We start from the raw sequence: 13,812 nt of genomic DNA, 5'->3' as shown, positions 1-13,812 counted from the left end.
AAAAATATCTTATTGTACTTTATATTTATATAATAAAATATTTAATATATTACTCCAATTTATCTTATTTTTTTAATAAAAATAAATATTTATATTAATAAATAATATATTATAAGTATAAATAAAAATATTAAATTCTATAATAATAATTAATATATTTTTATAGAATCAATAAATTATAGGACTAATAAATATAAATTTACAGAATCTATTAATTATTAATATATTAATAAATATAATAATATTATATTTATAATATTTATATATGATTAATAAATATATTTTTATGAAATATATTATGGATAGTTTTAGTATTATATAATCAGTGATCTTGGATTTCTATAGAATATCAAATATGTTATTCGTGGATATTCGAAGATCTTTGATCAATAGATTATAGCCTACCAAATACAGTTGTTGGTGCAAAAATCTGCTTGCGTCGGAGAAGCTGGAGTTGTGGGGGTCGCGGTCGCCGTCGGGACCTGCAAAAGAAGTCTAAACCGAAGGTGGGATTGCTCTGGCAAGATCCTCCGACGCTCAAGTTAGTTCTCTGCCTCAACAAGAATGGAGTGCTCGAATGAAAATTTTAGCAGAGTTTTGAGATAGAGAATAGAGCTTAGAGAATAACGTATCTGGGGTCCCCCTTTTATAGGCGGAGGGGGCAACGAATTGATAGCGATGTCTGTAACCGTATGGTAGTGGGCCGCCCAGAGTCAGGAGGAGTTTGTTGCGGAGAGTAGTGGAGTGGACCCGTGGCTATCACGGGGGCGTGCCGCGTGGAGTCTGCTACGGGGAGCGGAGCGACGTTCGTTGTCGCGACTTGCCAGAGAATGGAAGAATCACGTGGTATCCGTCGCAGGAAGTGGAGCAGGATCGTGGCCATTATTATGGTCTGCCAGAGAGTGATGGAGCCGCGTGGGATCCGTCGCAGGAGGTGGAGCAAGATCGTGGCCATTATTATGGCCTGCCAGGGAGTGATGGAGCCGCATGGGATCCATCGCAGGAGGTGGAGCAGAGTCGTGGCTGTTGCTACGGCCTGCCAGGAGGTCCAGGTCTATCGGCTGGGGTTCGGCTGGGGTGTCTGGCGGAGAGAGGTGGCTAGCCATCCGTCTGAGAGGGGCCTGGAGTCTGGCTCTCGCGGGAGTCCGGATGGAGTTTTCCTTCAGTTGAAGTCGGGGACGAGGTCCGGCTCCCGTAGGAGTCCGGGCTGAGTCAACTTGCAATCAAAGTCAGGGATGAAGTCCGGTTCCCTTAGGAGTCCGGACGAGGTTTACCTGTAAGCGAAGTCGTGGGTGGAGCCCGGCTCCCGTAAGAGTCCGGGCGAAGTCCTTGTGCAGCCGGAATTGGGAGCGAGGCCCGGCTCCCGTAGGAGTCCGGGCGAAGCCTTTTCGCAGTCGAGGTCGGAGACGAGATCCGGCTCCCGTAGGAGTCCGGGCTAAGTCAACCTGCAATCAAAGTCAGGGATAGAGTCCGGCTCCCTTAGGAGTCCGGACAAAGTTTACTAGCAATCGGGATCGAGGACGGAGCCCGGCTCCCGTAGAAGCCCGGGCGAAGCCTTCCCGCGGTCGAGGTCGAGGACGAGATCTGGCTCCCATAGGAGTCTGGGCTAGTCAACCTGCAATCAAAGTCAGGGATGAAGTCTGGCTCCCTTAGGAGTCCGAACGAAGTTTACCTGTAAGCGAAGTCGTGGGTGGAGCCCGGCTCCCGTAGGAGTCCGGGCGAAGTCCTTGTGCAGCCAAAATTGGGAGCGAGGCCCGGCTCCCGTAGGAGTCTGGGCGAAGCCTTTCCGCAGTCGAGGTCGGGGATGAGATCCGACTCCCGTAGGAGTCTGGGCTGAGATCTGGTAGTTGTAGGAATCTACCGTTGGAGAAGTTCAGCCGTTGGCGGAGTCCGGAGTAGTTCGGATTGGAGTTGAACCTGGCTGGAAGAAGTCTGGAAGGGATTCGGGGAGCAGCTAATAGTCGTAGAAAGTCAGCTGTCGGTGGAGCTCAGTGAGCGCTTGGGGCGGTTTAATAGATAACTGGGGGAACTCATGTTGAAGGAGCTGGGGTGGTATAGTGGGAGTTCGTCCGTCGGGAGAATTCGGTCAGCACTACGAGAATCCGGCTATTGGAGAAGTCTGGGGAGATACCATCTACGGTCGAAAGCTGGAGGAGTCTCGAAAGGGTCAATTCTGTTAAGAACTTCGGCTGAGGGTATTTTATTGAGAATAGTGTCCCAAAGCCAATCGTCAGCCTATTGACGGTTGTGCTCCTTTTTGTATTAGTACATGAATTATAAATAAATAAAAGTTATTTTAATATTTTTTCATCACAAATGTTTCATCTTCTAATGAACTCCTGTGTTGTGGTGAAGTCCTTAGGACTATTTTGACTCGACAAAAGAGGATTTGTCGCTTAGTCCTTAAACATGTTCGCGACCAAATGATACGTTGTTACCAAGGACGACAACGTTTATCGAGCATAGGTCATTGTGTGCCATATGGGTTGGTTGTCCTCATAACCAAAGAGTGTGGAGACATTGGTATGGCATACAGGTGAGATGTAATGGTACATCTGCACTGAATGTGACCAACTCCGGAGTTATTTCTGCTGTCAAGATTTGCTCCGATGGGATATGGGTATAAATGTCCCTCCGACCTGAGACCGCCATGGTGACTTGCAAGCAACTCACTGCACTTAGGCACTGGACTACCTGAATTTCTAATTCAGTGACGGAAGGTTGCTGGGTGTAGTCAAGTACTTGACTTGTCTGTGCGTGTGTCAAGATGGGATTGACCACTCCAATTTAGGAGCTGTGTACAGTCATGTTTCAATTTAGCAAAATCTTGGCCAGGGTAGTCCTAGTGAGGAGTCACAGGACTAATTGAGTTGAGCACGATTCGGATGATATCATCAGGGTTGACAGTTTAACCCTGAGTCGTCCTAAACACAGGGGTCAAAAGGGATGAATTATACGGTAACCATATTCACGTAGGTTCTGAATGTTGCGATTGCAATTATTCGACCTATCCGGTCGTCGGGTACCATTGCTAGATGGTCACTTCGATTAGTACAGGAATTGGTTCCTGTGCTACCGGTTTAGGTTCGAACCTGCGGGGTCACACACATTAGAGGTTCCTTTCTGATCTGATGGCTGATTATGAGTCTTATCTATCTGGGACTCTATGATTGAGAATTAGAATTTTCTGATCATGAGTTCCACACATTTTGGATACCGAGGTCAAAATTTTGAATTTCAAATTTTGAATTTGAAATTTGAACTCTTTGATCAGGGTTTCATATCGATGGTCTCTGATGTCTGATTGCCCATCGAATTTGGACTCAATATTTATGAGAAGTTTAATTAGTGATTTAATCGTTAATTAACTCAATTTGATTGAGTAATTATTTTTGGATCAAGTCCAATTGAATTGGATTCAGTTTGGATGACCCGATTAGGTTAAATGTTGACCTAATCGCTAAGGTGGTTCAGTCCCTGATTTGATCAGGGGTTAGGTTTAGTTAATTCCTGATTTGATTAAGATTTTATTGAGCCTAATTAAACCTAATTATGTTGGGTTTAATCTGGTCTAATTGTGCTTAACCTATTTTAAACTAGGTTGGCTCAATTTGAATCAAACCACCTTGTTTTAAATTTCCTGCGACACCCAACTTCCTTGCACCCATTTGAATTCATGAGAAGAAACTTCTTGTGAAATTTTTCTCACGCAAAACCCTTCCCCACGTCCTCATTTGTGTGCCATATGGATGGATAAAATAATTAGTTAGCCATTCAAATTCAAAGCATGTTTGAATTTGAATGGATAACTTATCACTTGCCTTTTCATCCTTATCCATTTTGTGCGCCACATTACTTACACGAGAAAAGGTTTCTCGTAAAACTTTTTCTACGCACAAAGAGCCACACCCCTTCTCTTCTCACGCCCAAAAGGATAGGGATAAGTTGATTTTTGTTTGAATTCAAATTTGATTTGAATTCAAATGTGTAACCTCTTGTCTTTATCCTCTCACGCGGATAAGACACGTTCGACATTGTTTTAAAAAGAGGAGAAAAGTGGGACGTGCGTAGAAATTTTAAGAGTGAAACTTTGGGGTGTGAGGAAGGCTTCTGCATAAGGTGAAGGTCCAAAACCTTCCGAGAGAAAAAGAAAGAAAAGAGAGAAAATTGGGCGCAGGGTTTTTGGTGTGTACCCTAGGGTTTCTACCTAGGGTTCGGGAAGTGAGATTGGTGTGCCACGAGTGTCGTGAGTCCACCAAATTTCAGAGAGAGATCCATCAGTCTCTCAAGCAACTGTGCAGATAATCCGGAGTATCTGAGAAGTCGGCACACATCGATCGAAGAAGTTCGATCAACATCTGCCATCAAAAGGGTGAAATCACGAACTAGCATTCGTGAGGAGCTGATCAGACGGGAGCTTCGTGTGGACGATCCGCAGAGGTCAAACATTTATGTGGCTGTGACATAACGATCAGAGCCCCCGACGGTGATCAGATTGCGGTGATCGACTACCCGCAAAAAGGTGATGTGTTCTGAACACAGTACTGTAAAACGTTTACTGATTCAAATTTGAATTTTAAATTTAAATGCATGCTGTTGTATCATATTTAGATCCTAGTGTAGGGTTAATTAGTATTAATTAATGAGATTAATTAATAATTTTACTGTAAAATAGTAATTTTGAAAAAGTTTTAAAATTACCATTTTGCCCCTGCACTAAATTTTTGCTACAAATGGTATCAGAGCATGGTTCTAGAATATGATATACATATGCATGCGTAGATTAAGGTGTAATCTATAAGTTTAAATTTAAAATTCAAAATTTAAAATTCAAAATTCAAAAAGATTTGAAATTTGAAATTTGAAATTTAAAATTTGTTAGAAGTTTCAAATTTGAAATTCAAAATTTAAAATTTGGTTGAAATATCAAATTTGAAATTTGAAATTCAAAATTTGAAATTCAAAATTCAAAATTTGAAATTTGAAATTTGGTTGAAATCTCAAATTTGAAATTTGAAATTTGAAATTCGAAATTTGAAATTCAAAATTCAAAATTTAAAATTCAAAGATTGGAAATTCGAAATTTGAAATTTGGTTGAAATCTCAAATTTGAAATTTAAAATTTGAAATTTGAAATTTAAAATTTAAAATTTAAATTTTGAAATTGGTATATTTAGATATACTTGATCCAAGTAGTAAGTAATCTAATTGGGTTGGTTGCCATGGCCGTCCGGTCATAGGAGAAAAGTAGGGTTTAAAGGTCCTCTCTTCCCATTCGATGGGGTCTCCTATGACGGTAGGGGTGCCGATGCAATTATATCCCATGCCGATGAAGCAGCAAAAGGACTTAATTAAAAAATTTATCATGAATGTGTTAGATTAGATCTAAAAAAAAATTTATGATTTATTTTGAGTTATTTTCTGTTATGAAATGAGCAATGAAATTGCTGTTTATGAAATGTGCTGACCCATTTGTGAAATGAGTCAACACATTTGGTGAACAGAAAATAAAATCTTTCAAAATTTGAAAATTATTTTCAAAATGCCAAACCCTGACCCATCAATCCAAGTACTTAATTAAAAGAATTAAGTCTTGTCTAGTAGGTCTAGAATTGTGAATTAAGACCTAAGACAATTGCATAAACTTGTGGGTCAATGGATTAGATGAATTAGGTCCATAATTGGGTTAGACCTAAGGTTAGTTTAAAAATGGACTAAATGGAGTAATTGGTCAAATCTAATCAAAAGTTGAATTAGATTAGGTCAAGGATACTCTAGATTCAACTTCAATAGTTGTAGTTGAATGGGTCCATGTCTTTAACTAGACCAAGATGGACTTGATTCATGGCTACGCGGTGGAGCCCTATTTACTAAGTTGATCAAAATTAAAACTAATGAACCGGTTGGTGTCTAAGATAAGTTCGGCAGTTTTGACCAGTGGTTCTTAAGCGGGAGCTACTCGCATTGATTCGATCATTGACGAGTTAATGGTAAATCCCCACCACTGATCTCACTTACTTGGCCAATCTGGTAAGTTAGATTTTGATTAGATCACTTGGTGATTAGAGCTCACCCATGTCATTAGGTAAATCAGTGTGACTGATTTAGGTGCTCCTAATGCCAGCTTTAATTAAATCTTTTTTTAATCTGACTTGATGAAGTCAGTGGGAGGATTGAAATTGGCTGGATGATATCTTCTCTACTATTCTTTAATAAAATCCTCAAAATTATTAGGTCCCTAAAATGATTAAGTTATAATGATAACTAAGTCATAGCCTCCCATTAAGTGAATGATAATGAGTCCATTAGTTCAATGATCATTGGAGGCCCAAAGGCCTGGTGCTCATTGGCTAATGGAATTATTATTCATAATATGATAATTTGATTGAGTCTTTCTGATGGTGGTTAGGTTGCCCGGCCAAAGTCGGGCCTGATCATTTATTGGTCTGATTCACTAAATTAAGTCATGTTAATGGTTGGACCTAACCAGATCTTTTCAGTGGAGGCCAAAGCCTACTGATTAGGTTCTGGGGCAAAATCAATTACTAGAAGTTGTTTAGAGAAATAACTGGTTAAGAACCTACCCATAGATGCACATGGGTTGACCCACCAAAGTTGGGCTCGTGTGTAGTCTGTGTGGATTCTAGTACCCATTAAGGAATTAAAGTAATTCCTCGAATTGGAGGATGAGGCTACCAGTTCGTAAAAATATTGAGAAAAACTTTAGACTAAAGTCCAAGTGTTTAGTATTAATTTATGTACTAATAGAGGTCTCATTTTTCTTTGAGCAGCTATGGCCACTACCCTGTCGCTCCAGTCATTATTAGATAATGACAAGCTCATGGGATCCAATTTCAATAGCTGGTATCGAAAATTGAAAATCGTCCTTAAGCATGAGTGGATCCTTTATGTAGTAACGGATCCAGCACCTGAGGAGCCAGCTCCGAACGCTAGTAAGGCGATCCGAGATACTTACTTGAAGTGGCTCAATGACCGCACCACCGTTCGATGTATTATGCTGGCACCAATGAATGACGAGTTCAGCCGAAGGTTTGAGAATGCCCAGCCACAGGAGATGCTTCAAATGTTGAACGACTCCTTTGGCACGCCTAACGACGTTGAAAGGCACAAAACTAGTTATGCCATTTTCAATGCTCGGATGAGGGATGGGGCCTCAGTCACTGATCATGTACTGTACATGATCGAGATGATTGAGCGCCTAAGCAAATTGGGCTTTCCTCTGCACGAGCAGCTCGGTAAGGATGCGATCCTTAATTCCTTGCCCAAGTCCTTCCTCCCATTCCTTACTCATTTTCGAATGACAAAGCCTGCAGTAAATTACCACGGATTGTTGGGGTTGCTGCAGAACTTTGAGAAGGATCACCAACTCCATAAGGAGTCGGTGAATGTAGTGGGAGGGTCTTCTTCTCGTCGTCAACCCTTTGGGAAGGGGAAGAAGAACAAGAAGAAGAAAAATAAGAAGGTGCAATCTCATGCTGGGATAGTAGCACGGGGTCAGACCAAGAAGCGCAAGCACGACCAGAGCCAGGCGGAGTGCTTCTTTTACAAGAAGTAGGGGCATTGAAAGAGGAACTGTCCTCAATACATTGCCTCCCTGGACCCGAACAGGCCAAAGAAGAAGCAAGGTAATTATATGATAACTCCTTGCAACTTTTCGATTTGTGATACTACTGCCTGGGTATTGGATACCGGAAGCCCTTATCATATTTGTAATTCGATGTAGGGTCTGCAGGTCAGTAGGAGATTTGATGAAGGCGAGAGGTTCCTGAACGTTGGAGATGGAAGCAAAGTTCCAGTTCTAGCTTTAGGAATCATGAGTCTTGTAATCAATTCTCTAATGTAATTCTAAGTGAATGTCACTATTATCCAAGTTTTTTATTAAATATTATTTCTGTAGGCCTTTTGGCCATGTACGGTTATGATTTTTTAATAAAAGAAAATATTTGCAATATCATTTTGAATGGTGTTACAATATTTGTTGGACAATTAAATAATGGAATTTACTTACTATCACAGCCTGTTAATGTGGTTCAAAAATTTGGTAAACGCTCTAGAATAGATAATGTGTCAGAAGTCTACCTTTGGCACTGTAGGCTAGGTCATATCAATAAGAACACGATAAACAGGTTGGCTCAAGAAGGAATTCTTGAAGTTAGTGATTGTGAATCACTTCCAACCTGTGAGTCCTGTCTTCTTGGGAAGATGATCAAGTCACCTTTTACTGAAAAAGGTGAGCGAGTCAGTGAACTCTTAGATCTGGTACATTCTGATGTATGTGGACCCATGAGCTCAAGTGCAAGAGGTGGATTTTTCTACTTCATAACCTTCACAGACGACCTATCTAGGTATGGGTATGTCTATTTAATGAAGCATAAGTCGGAATCATTTGAAATGTTCAAACTATTCCGAAATGAGGTAGAAAAATAAACTGGAAAGTGTATTAAAACTCTTCGATCTGATCGAGGAGGTGAATACCTTTCCAATGAGTTTCTGACGTATCTAGGAGAGAATGAGATTCTCTCTCAGTGGACTCCTCCTGGAACACCACAGCATAATGGTGTGTCTGAAAGGAGGAATCGGACCCTGTTAGACATGGTTCGATCCATGATGGGGTTTGCTAGTCTGCCGATCTCCCTCTGGGGATATGCCCTCGAATCGGCTTGTTACCTTCTAAATAGAGTTTCGAGTAAGTCTGTAGCTAAAACGCCATATGAGATATGGATAGGACGTAAGCCAGTACTCTCGCACCTTCGGGTTTGGGGGTGTCCAGCTTATGTTAAACGTTTAATTACAGACAAGCTTGGACTTAGGTCTGACAAGTGTAATTTTATAGGGTACCCAAAAGAGACCAAAGGGTATTATTTCTACCTTGCTGATGAGCAAAAGGTGTTTGTCAGCCTTAAGGTAATCTTTTTAGAAAAGGAGTTCCTTAGTGAAGGAACTGTTGCCTCTAAAGTCGAACTTGACGAAATTCGACAGGTGGAAAAACTGACACATGTTACTGAACCTGAACCGTATTTGATTAGATCAGATCCGGAGCCCATTGATTATGCACCCTTAAGGCGGTCTGGTAGAGTACCACATCAATCGGACAGATACTATGGTTTCTTGGTCCGGGATGGTGATCCTGTCGAACTTGATGAAAACGATGAGGATCCGATCACCTACATGGATGCAATGCAGAGATCTGACTCTGAGAAATGGCTAGAGGCCATGAAATCCGAAATGGAGTCCATGAAGGTCAACGATGTGTGGACATTGGTTGACCCACCCGAAGGAGTAAAATCCATAGGGTGTAAGTGGGTCTTCAAAAGGAAGAGGAGCGGAGATGAAAAGGTGGAGACCTATAAAGTCCGTCTGGTTGCCAAGGGATATCGTCAACGTTATGGTATAGACTATGACGAGACGTTTTCTCCTGTGGCAATGCTCAAATCCATTCGGATTATGCTTGCGATAGCTGCCCATATGGACTATGAAATCTGGCAGATGGATGTGAAGACAGCTTTCCTAAACGGAGAGCTGGACGAAGAGGTGTATATGATACAACCTGAAGGGTTCATATCCACAGATGAGTCTAAGGTGTGCAAGCTACAGAGGTCCATTTATGGACTTAAGCAGGCATCTCGGAGTTGGAACATACATTTTGATAGGACGATCAAAACGTATGGCTTCGTTAAGAATGGAGAAGAGCCCTGCATTTATAAGTGGGCTAATGGTCCAGTAGTAGTATTTCTTGTATTGTATGTGGATGACATTCTCTTAATCGAGAATGATGTCCCTGCATTACAGGGAATAAAGATTTGGCTATCGTCACAGTTCTCCATGAAGGATCTGGGAGAAGCTTCCTACATCCTAGGGATGAGGATCTATAGGGATAGATCCAAAAAGTTGCTTGGCTTATCCCAGTCCACGTACATTGATACTATGCTGAAAAGGTTCAGCATGGAAAATTCCAAGAAAGGCTATCTACCGATAGGCCATGGAATTTTTCTCTCGAAGAGGGATTGTCCGACAACACCTCAAGAGAGAGAGCGTATAGGTAGGATTCCATATGCTTCGGCAGTGGGATCTATCATGTACGCCATGACATGTATACGACCAGATGAGAGGTTTAATTAGTGATTTAATCACTAATTAACTCAATTTGATTGAGTAATTATTTTTGGATCAAGTCCAATTGAATTGGATTCAGTTTGGATTGACCCGATTAGGTTAAATGTTGACCTAATCGCTAAGGTGGTTTAGTCCCTGATTTGATCAGGGGTTAGGTTTAGTTAATTCCTGATTTGATTAGGATTTTATTGAGCCTAATTAAGCCTAATTATATTGGGTTTAATTTGGTCTAATTGTGCTCAACCTATTTTAAACTAGGTTGGCTCAATTTGAATCAAACCACCTTGTTTTAAATTCCCTGCGACACCCAACTTCCTTGCACCCATTTGAATTCAAGAGAAGAAACTTCTCGTGAAATTTTTCTCACGCAAAACCCTTCCCCACGCCCTCATTTGTGTGCCATATGGATGAATAAAATAATTAGTTAGCCATTCAAATTCAAAGCATGTTTGAATTTGAATGGATAACTTATCACTTGCCCTTTCATCCTTATCCATTTTGTGCGCCACATTACTTACACGAGAAAAGATTTCTCGTGAAATATTTTCCATGCACGAAGAGCCACACCCCTTCTCTTCTCACGCCCAAAAGGATAGGGATAAGTTGGTTTTCCTTTGAATTCAAATTTGATTTGAATTCAAATGTGTAACCTCTTGTCTTTATCCTCTCACGCGGATAAGACACGTTCGACGTTGTTTTAAAAAGAGGAGAAAGGTGGGACGTGCGTAGAAATTTTAAGAGTGAAACTTTGGGGCGTGAGGAAGGCTTATGAACAGGGTGAAGGTCCAAAACCTTCCGAGAGAAAAAGTAAGAAAAGAGAGAAAATTGGGCGCAGGGTTTTTGGTGTGTACCCTAGGGTTTCTACCTAGGGTTCGAGAAGTGAGATTGGTGTGCCACGAGTGTCGTGAGTCCACCAAATTTCAGGGAGAGATCCATCAGCCTCTCAAGCAACTGTGCAGATGATCCGAAGCATCTGAGAAGTCAGCACACATCGATCAAAGGAGTTTGATCAACATCTGCCATCAAAAGGGTGAAATCACGAACTAGCATTCGTGAGGAGCTGATCAGACGGGAGCTTCGTGTGGATGATCCGCAGAGGCCAGATATTTGTGTGGCTGTGACGTGATGATCAGAGCCCCCCGAGGTGATCAGATTGCGGTGATCGACTACCTGCAAAAAGGTGATGTGTTCTGAACACAGTACTGTAAAACGTTTACTGATTCAAATTTGAATTTCAAATTTAAATGCATGCTGTTGTATCATATTTAGATCCTAGTGTAGGGTTAATTAGTATTAATTAATGAAATTAATTAATAATTTCGCTGTAAAAGAGTAATTTTGAAAAAGTTTTAAAATTATCATTTTGCCCCTGCACTAAATTTTCGCTACATATTTTATATTCAACACCAGTCCCCCTACTTTCGAGTTTGAATTTTGAATGAAGGAAGTACAGAAAGATTGTCACAGCCGAAGTTGCTCCCTCGATGTCCGCGCATGATCGTCCTCAGATATTTTGGTATTTAATGCGCGTGCGCCGGAGTCTTTTCAAATCGAGACGATCCGAAGAGGCCCTTTTGGAACCTGTAATGGAACGGTGCTCGAGGTGTGGTGCAATAAAGGCACTGTCAGCCGTCTGCCACTTTTTAACCACCCGCTGTGGTGAGTGGGACACGCGGCGAAAAGAGATCGGTCAGAGGGGATTCGCAATCGTCATTATGCCGGATCTCAGGGTGTATTTAAACCCGCACCCCTCCTCCAAGAGTCCCGCTCTATCCGACGGCCTCGTTCTAGCATCCTTCTTCTTCCTGAGAACTTAAATTTTTCTCAGCGCCCTTCCCAGCCTTAGGCGTTCCTCGAGCCGTCCCCCTTTCCGCACCTTCGTACTTCTTCGAATCGCCTAGGTTAGTCTCGGAACTCCTTCCTCTTTTTGTTCTTCCTTTTGCCGTTCGATCTTTCTTCCACTTGCTCTGTGCCTCAGTCCCCCGGGACCTTGTCCGTGACTTTCCCCGATTTTTAGGGATTTCGCCTCTGTAAGTGGTCCTCGTGTGACTCTAGATGTCTTCCAGGGGTTCCTCTTCTAGCGGCTCTAGGAGTTCGTCTGTCTCGGTCTTCCAGAGTCCTCAGGCGGTAGATGAACCGGTAGGTAGAGCCGAACCTCGTCCAATTTTTGCATCGGATGCCATTCCATGTTCTCTGACTCCGGACGAACTTTAACTGATAAGAGTTCAGTATGCGGTTCCTCCGGAGTACGAACTGAAACTTCTTGGCCCGTCTGATCGGGCTAGTGCCCCTCCCCCCGGCTGCTTCTGCTTATACCAGGAGGCCTTCCGTGCTGGACTCCGGCTTCCTTTGCTGCCTTTCGTCATTGCCCTTTTTCGGTTCCTGGATATTTCTTTGGCTTCGGTTGCACCGAACTCATTTAGGTTTTTGATAGGGTTCCTCTCTTTTTATCGTGTAGTCGAAGTCCAGCCCACCCTTTCCTTGTTTAGATACTTCTACACCTTCAAGCGTCATCCCTCAGCGAAGGATTGGTGGTATTTCTCTCCTCAGTTTGGTAGGAAGGGGTTACTGAAGGGTGCTCCTTCTTCTATCCATAACTGGAAGGGAAAGTTTCTTTATGTTTGATGCCCGACCTTGAGGCTAGAGTTACCCCCTTGGGGCTCCCTGAGGGACTCCGTCCGTCGGGCGCCCAGCCTGGGGGGAGACGACCATCAAGCCTCTCAGAAACTCCTCAAATATCCAACTCCTTCTCTCCCCAACCTCCTGAAGGAGCAGTTTCTGTTCAACATCAGTCTGAGCCCCCTGGATCCCGCCAGTATTTCATCTCTCCTCTCTTTTTTCTTTTTTCTTTTTTTTTTTTACCTCTCTTCTTTTCTTCTTTTTCACGCCTTCCTTTTCTTTTCTCTCTGTTTTTTTTTTTTTTAGGCATGGACGTCGAAGAAGCACAAATACTTGCCAGGGGCCTGAAGGCTCTCAAAAGAAAGGGCACCGCGGCCTCCGGGCTGGTGAAGAGGGCCAGAGCGGAGGGGACGAGTTCGGCCGTGCCCGCCCGGGCGACCTCGACTGCTGATGTCCCTCCAGATGTTGAGCATCCCGCCGCCCGGGCCTCCCCAAGGGGTTTGAGTTCTCCTACCGAGGTCCCCGCTTCGGAGACCCATCCTGAGGAGGTGCCAGGGGATGAGAGGAGGAAGAGGAGGAAGACCTTGGCCCGCCGGATCGGCAGTCGTCGGGCTGCCACTGAAGAGTCCCGCGGCTCTGAAGAGGAGCAGGGGGATGATCCCTTTAGTGACAGGGATCTAATAAAAAAGCTGGTAGACGGATGCTCACTGCCCGAAGTCGTCCAGAGGATCATCCGCGTAGATCCTACACAACGATTCTGGGACTCGTTGGGGGCCTTCCTCGAGGTAAGTGGATTCATCCTCCTTTTTCCTTTCGCTTCTTCATTTAATTAACTTCCCAGCTCCCATTCTGGCTCTCCTGTTGCCCTTGCATCTCGGGCACTAACTCCTCGCCAACATCGAGACAATGAATAAGGCGGTGGAAGGTCAGCAGGCCGAGGCTGCCTGCCTTAAGGAAATGGCCCTCGAGGTGGCCGGTCTCCGAGAGGCGCTTGAGAGAGAGAGACAGACCTCGGTGGAACAGAAGGCCGGCCTGGAGGAGATGGTGAGGAGGGCGGAG

Source organism: Elaeis guineensis, chromosome 5 (genome assembly GCF_000442705.2).
Source record: "Elaeis guineensis isolate ETL-2024a chromosome 5, EG11, whole genome shotgun sequence".
In the NCBI taxonomy this organism is placed as follows: Eukaryota; Viridiplantae; Streptophyta; class Magnoliopsida; order Arecales; family Arecaceae; genus Elaeis; species Elaeis guineensis.
This window is presented reverse-complemented; position numbering follows the sequence as displayed.